Here is a 7,520-nt window from a genome sequence, read left to right on the forward strand (position 1 = left end):
TTTACTGTGAATTCTTCTTATTCACATCCAACAAAGTCTTTCAAGGGAGGATTTACAGTCACAGACCTTATCTGGCTTGGACAGCTGCCAGGCCTATATCTGCAAAACTTGGCAAGGAGTCTCGGAGAGTCACGAATCAATTAAGTGAACTAACTGTCTCCTGCAAACTCGGCTCCCCTTTCCCTCCTCTTTTATTTCCTCTGGGAGGAACCATTCATCATCCACCTGTGGCCTTACTCCCTGTTCTTTAGCTGTTCCCTTCCTCTGGCAACTCTGCACATGTGCACACTGGGAACAGGCTCCAGCTGTTTTCTGCCTCACTGTGTCTGACTCTGAAGGCAGCTGATAACAGACATACGCTTCTGGCCCCCTCTCTGCCTCCGACACAGAGCCCTCATCAGAGCCTTTCCCAGACTCCAGGACTGGCCCATGTTCCTCCTCAACCTCCTAAATGTTTGGCTCTGCTGCCAGCTCCACTGGCAGCTGGCAGGCCACAACAAAAAGCCTGTTAGGCATTTTAACTTCTCTTATCCATTGCTATTATTGTTATAATTAAAAAACCCTACATTAAGTGGTAGTCCAGATTCTTGGTGAAGCAACCATACATTCAATCAATCAGTCAGTCAGTCAACCAATCAATCAAGTATTGGCCATAATACTACTGAAACTCTCCACCCTCTGCCTTCAGGCCTTTTTGTTGTGGTTCAATTCTCTGGTAACTTGAAAGCTCCTGCTTTCTTATATTCCTGTTACATATTACCCTATCTTCTCCTCTAAAGAAACTCATTAATGTGTTGTAAAGGCTGCAGGGTGTCCAGAGAGATCCCACACCAAAACCCTGTTTCAAGAATCTGCACTAGAACTTCCAGTCTTCTTCTGGAAGTTCTAGTGCAGATTCCTCAAAACTCCATCTGTATATCTGAGAATTCTGTTTCCTCAAAACGGCTTTGAGATGAAGGGAAGGTATTCAAATGAATAACTAGCTGTGACGTTTTCTTGCTATGCTTGATTTCAGGGACCGTCAAGCTTATTCATTTCTGGGCAATTTCCCTTCACCATGTTTGCTTCTTGTGACAGTCCTCATCTTTGCACCTGACAATCTCCAATTAGTAGAGTCACCTGTTCTTTGTCATTTGTCAGTTTCACAGTGAAATTTTCAAAGTGGATTTGGCACAGAAGGTAATTCCACTGGTTTTAAAGTCACCACCTTGTCTTTTGGTTTATTTAATATAGAACATAATTGATGGGTGATCAAACATCATTAGTCTCACAGGTTGAGCAAAAATACAATGACTTCAATGTTTAGGATACTGGTAAATGGTTCTTTCAATGTCAGCCAAAGGTTGGGCTAGCTTTTGCCTCCTGATCTCAAAACACCACAAAGTTGGAGGATATTTTGGAGATCATCTCTAGTCTTCCTGCTAAAGATAGCAGATGCAATCCAAACAGAAACTATATAGGAGAAACCTAGCATCTATGTAAATTAATATGAGGTAACAGCTATCTCTGTAATCTCTGTGGTATTGCTCTGGTTATTAATGCAAACATATATAGTGCTTATTCATATATAGAATATACAGACTTAAAGAATAATTGTTGTTGTTGTTGTTGTTAGTTGCAAAGTCATGTCCGGCCCATTGCAACCCCATGGACAACATTCCTATCCTTTATTATTTCCCAGAGTCCATTTAAGCTCATGCCCACTGCTTCGGTGACTCCATCGAGTCACCTCATCCTCTGTTGTCCTCTTCTTCTTTTGCCCTCAGTCTTTCCCAGCATTAGGCTCTTCTCCATTGAGTCCTTCGTTCTCATTAGGTGGTCAAAGTATTTGAGTTTCATCTTCAGGATCTGGCCTTCTAAAGAGCATTCAGGGTTGATCTCCTCTAGAATAATCTATGGTCAAACACTAAAGCCAACTTCCTGTTTCTGGAAGTGAAACGTTTCTACTATCATTGCCGTACTCAGAGATTAATAGAACAGCCAGTGAGAAAGATTAGCTAGTGGGGCAAGGGATCCATTAAAGTGATTTTCTCTTTGTTTTGCCATCATGGGAGCAACCAAATATGAGAATGGATCTTCCCATGGTTGCTCTTAGACTCTGGAATTCCCTGCCAAGAGACACCTGGTTTTCCTGATAGATAAGCAGCGGCTTATGTTTACCACACTTGGCAAAAATGCTATTTTTCTGGTATGCTCTTATTGGGCTGCAGGGTTAATGCTGTTTGCTTTCTCTTTTTTTGCATTTTTTTATTTTTAAACATTAAAAAACAACATTAAAAAATTCTCATCCATTACATACAACATGTCATTTGGTTCCAAGCGTTTTTGCATCCATATTTTCAATTACATATACAATCACAGATTTTCCGTCTAATATAACTAGATACTTTGCTTTCATTGTACAACATATATTCAATTATGATTAATATTTCTTTCTTTTCAACAAACCTAATTCCTGTACATTCTTAATTGTCTGTTTAATAACAATATACCTTTATGTAATCACTTATCTCATTCTGAATATTTTTACAGTGTAAAAGAATTTTACACTGTAAAATGTTTATGTTTATGTATCACTATTTTCAATTATGTATAATCCCGACAATCATCCATCGAGTATGCTTATGTTCATTACTGTCCTTGTAGCTGTTTCTTTTCTTAATGTCCCATGTTATTTGTGTTTTGATTTTATTATTATTAGCTACTTTGAACACCACAGATTGGTGTGAAACCTCAGTATTTGTTCTTCCTAGGGCCTTGTCTTACATAAGGTTCTAGACCCTAACTGTCTTTCCAAATTTCTGAACAATGTATTCCAACTTGTTAAAACAAGACATGCCATTGCTGATAGCTGTAGATTGTGTGGTTGTCAGGAGATTCTATGATAGAGAGGACAAGTTGAAAAGTGAAGACCAACTCTCCCAGGGACAACTTTGTTGGAAGTCATCTTTTATCTCAACTGAAAAAAAAAAAGCTTCAAAAACAGCTCACAAAATATGCAAGTATATTCCTTCTACCCCATTCTATTAAAAATATCAGAATAATAGTTCAGGTATCCAATAATCACTGGTGTCCTTTAATTGAAAGCAGAAGTCCAGATTTTTAAAAAAATGAAATGAGGATTACAATCAATAAGTAAAAGATTTGTCTAACCAGTTGGGAGAAAGTAAAACTATCAGATTTAACAATCTAGATAAGTGGATTTGCATACTTAAGCTTTTAAACACACACATACTTTGCGCCCACAAACAAACAAACACACACACACACACACACACACACACACATTCATCTTTCTATCTGACACCCACCCACAATCTTTAATTATATTTGCGATGCTCAATTAGAATTGACATCTGGTTCTACTTCTCCCCTGCCATCTTTTACAGTTACACAGTGGGCAACGCTATATTGGTCAATCCCCAAATTCTTTAGGAAAATTGCCTCAGCAGAGGAATTCTAATACTAATTTGCCAGGTGATATCTAGATGCTCAGGTGCTTCAGTCCAATTTCCATTCAGTTCATAGTATAAGAATGTACATGCCACTTGCTTCTTTATAACTATGTTTAGTACAGATAGTTCAGTGGTGGGATTTACTTACTTTCCCTACTGGTTCGCAAATGTGGGCATGTGCGCCTCCTTTTGCGCATGCGCAGTGCTTGTGCAATACGTCCGGGCAGGTGGGCGGAGCCTCCCGCTGCTGCTGCTGCCGGTTCACCCGAACTGGAGAGAACCAGCTGAATATCACCTCTGAGGTAGTTCTTGACTTACAACAGTTCATTTAGTGACCTGAAAAAGTGACTTATGACAGTTTTTCACACTTACGACCTTTGTAACATCCCTGTGATCATGTGATCAATATTCAGATGCTTGGCAAGTAACCCATACTTATGACCATTGCTGTGTCCCAAGGTCATTTGATCACCTTTTGCAATCTTTTGACAACAAAGTCAATGGGAAAGCCAGATTCGCTTAACAACCCTGCTACTAACTTATCAACTGTGGTGATTTGCTTAACAACTGTGGCAAGAAACATGGTAAAATGAAGCAAAACTCGCTTAACAAATGCCTCACTTAACAACAGAAATTTTGGACTCAATTGTGGTCGTAGGTCAAGGACTATCTGTATGGCCTGGATGCTGTTGCATAAATCTTTGCTGTTGAATAAAAAACTGAATCTTCAACATCGATGGGGTGATGTGATCTGGTTTCAAATTGCCTGCTAGCGGGCCTGCTGGTTGCAGAATAGAAAGAAATAACCTGGGGGGTGGTAGGATCTTGGTTTTACTATAGCAACACAGAGATAGTTGCTATGTCTTCTATATTCTTTCTGGCTCTACAGCTTTTAAATATCAAAGATCTCATTTCATTTAACTGAGGGGAGGAAAAATGAAAGCAATGTTATAGAGATTTCTGGGGAGATTGCAAGTGGAAAAATAACTTAGGAAGAACTATCCAAAGGAGCTAATTTTAAAGCTAGTTTTAAAATTAAGGGTTGTCATATCTTTTTCCATGTACAGGACAAGCTCAGATATGATTTAACAAAGGGACCATGCATTTTTTTTAAAAATGTCTCACATCCTTTATTACTTTGGGTTTGATTGTTTTAACTAGAACCATGCTTGTTTGAAGCATTGGGGGTATTTAAGAAAAGGATGAGAATTCTCATGCCATGTTTAGTTTGGCCTTGACTTGATATCAAATAATGTCTTTAGTCAATTCTGTCAATGGTAATAATTCTGTTAACGTACTGAAATAGAAATGCACGTGTTCATAATGCAATAAACAATGGAAAACATTGCTATTTTTACCTTACGGTAAGATCAGCTAGGAAATACCATTTTTGTTTTAGTGATATGAGAAAAGGTACAGGAATATTGATTCTGACACTATGGGGCAGTGATGAAGCTGTGGCTAGGATGTATTTTTAAATCCTACATCCTACATCCACAAAAGCCTTCCTTCCTTCCTTCCTTCCTTCCTTCCTTCCTTCCTTCCTTCCTTCCTTCCTTCTTTCCTTCCTTCTACTCCTCCCTCCCTCCCTCCTCCCTTCCTCTTTCTTTTTTCTTCTAGCATGTTTGCTGTTGCTTTCTCTGCAAAAAGCCCAAGGTTCAGTTCAGAGGTATTCAGCAGGTTCTGGCAGGTTCTTGAGAATCGGTAACAGAAATTTTGAATAGTTCAGAGAACTGGTAAATATCACCTCTGACTGGCCCCACCCCCATCTATTTTCTGTCTCCTGAATCCCAGCTGATCGGGAGGAAATGGGGATTTTGTAGTATCCTTCCCCTGCCACGCCCACCAAGCCATGCCATGCCACACCACACCATGCCCACCAAGCCACGCCCAAAGAACCGATAGTAAAAATGTTTGAATCCCACCACTGGTTCAGGTATCCAGTGGCAGCATGGATTTTATCTACTTGATTCCATCTAGTGTTTGTGAACTGGCAGTTAAATCTCCTTCTTAGGGAAGAAAATAATAATAATATATAAGTATATATTCAAAAGTAAGATACAAAAGGGGGAAAAACATAATCAGGATAGATTTGAGAAGGAAAGGGAACAAGAAATGATATTCAACTATTTTTGGGTCTGCGGAAATTCCACCCCAAGAAAATAAAAATTAAGGGCTGGAAGAGACACCTACAACAATAGAAAAAGAAAGGCAGAGAGGAGGGGAGGAGATGAGAAGAAGAGGAGGGAAGGAAGATAGAGGTGAGGAGAGGAAGATGGAAGGAAGAAGGAGAGAAGGAGAGATGGTAGGAAGGGGAAGAGGAAGAGAGGAGTAGGGGGGAGGTAAGGGAAGAAGGAAGGGAAAGGAAAGAGGAAGGAAGAAAGTAGAGAAGGGAGGGAGGGAAAAAAGAAAGGGAAAAGAAGATGGTGTCAAAACAGGCAAGGGATGGTAAACAAAGCAATTCAAAAGGTATGTTATAACCCTGTAAATGGAATGACAAATGTATAAGAACGATGAATGTAAAAAAAGAATAATAACTATGTGACTGTATACCTATAATTGTATATAGAGAACAAAAAATAAATAAAAAACTTCTAAAAAAAATCTCTCTAAGGAAGTCAGGAGCCCAGCAGGTTCAGGCCTGAGTGGAGAGCTCCTAGTCTCCAGTAACAACAGTGGATTGGTTGCCTCCAATTCTCATTGCCTGCATGCATGGCAAATTGCCTTCTCTGCAGCCATGGCTGTGTGACTTCAAGTCGTTTTTTGACTCCCCATGACCAATGGGACTTGTACTTTTCTTAACACAGTTTTTTCCAGAAATGGGTTGCCATTGCCTCCTTCCTTCCCATGGCTGAGAGATACTCCAAGATCTCCCCAGCTTAAGGCACGACTAGAATCCATAATCTCCTGGTTTCTAGCCTAGTGAGCTAACCACTACACCAAACTGCCGCTCTCTGCAGCCATAGCAGACTTTAAAGTCTTAGAACGTTTTAGAAAAGCCGGACTTGAACTGCACCATGGAGCAAGGAGCCTCCTAGAGCAGAAGTGTCAAACTCACGGTCTGTGGGCCAGGTGTGGTCACGCCCATCCCTGGTTTAGCGAAGGGGGAAAACATTGTGATATGTCACGTGACGACGACGTGATGATGCGAGTTTGACACCCCTGTCATAGAGCAAGAAAAAAGGGAGCTGGGATTTCCTTTAACAAGGTTAGTCCACTTTCATGCCTAGCCAGATCTAAGAAGAGAGCTGAAACCAGCCAGCCAAAATGGAGGATTATGAATTGAGATTGGTTTTTGCCCAATTTAGGAAACACCCTTGACTGACAGAAGCAGGTTTATACCAGATGAGGAATAGATTATCAGAAAATATCTAGAAGGTTTCCCCTTCAACTCCCAACAACATTTCCTCTAAATAGTAACCCTTAAAGTCAAAAATATCAAGAAGGCATCACAATGCTCACTTATATATACCACCGTATATACCTATATATAGTATAGAATAACTATATATACCACTATCAACTTCATATTTAATGGATAAAAATTAACAATGTTTGTTCTAAGTATGGATAACTTCATGAACATATTACTCTGGGATTTTAATTTTTAATTAACTCTGCCTTGTACTTTCAGTGTTTGTTCTCTAACTGCTCTCTCTCTCTCTCTCTCTCTCTCTCTCTCTCCCTCTCTCCCTCCTTCACCCCTCTCTATTTCTCTCCTCTCTTCCTTCTCTGAATAATTACTATCAGTGATTTTCACTTTCACTGTTACTCCTTCACCCACCTTTTGGGGATCAAAGACAGATTTAGGAATCTGAAATAATTGGTTTTAATTGTTATGGAGATGGCTATCTGCGAACCCCCCCCCCCCCCCGTGCCTCCTATTGTACAGAGAAAAAAATGTCAACTTCTGTAGCTGTTTTTTGAAAAACAGCTGTTTCTCAAAAGGGCCTGTCATCGCCTTCCCTCTCAGGAAACAAATCGGCTTTTTATTGAACAAATGAAGTTATGTAAATACCTGGGATTTTCCTTTCAACTCCCAGGAGTCTGGAAAAAAACAACCAG

Source organism: Thamnophis sirtalis, unplaced genomic scaffold, assembly GCF_051295495.1.
Source record: "Thamnophis sirtalis isolate CommonGarterSnake01/CBP01778 unplaced genomic scaffold, rThaSir2_p1.2 scaffold_3, whole genome shotgun sequence".
In the NCBI taxonomy this organism is placed as follows: Eukaryota; Metazoa; Chordata; class Lepidosauria; order Squamata; family Natricidae; genus Thamnophis; species Thamnophis sirtalis.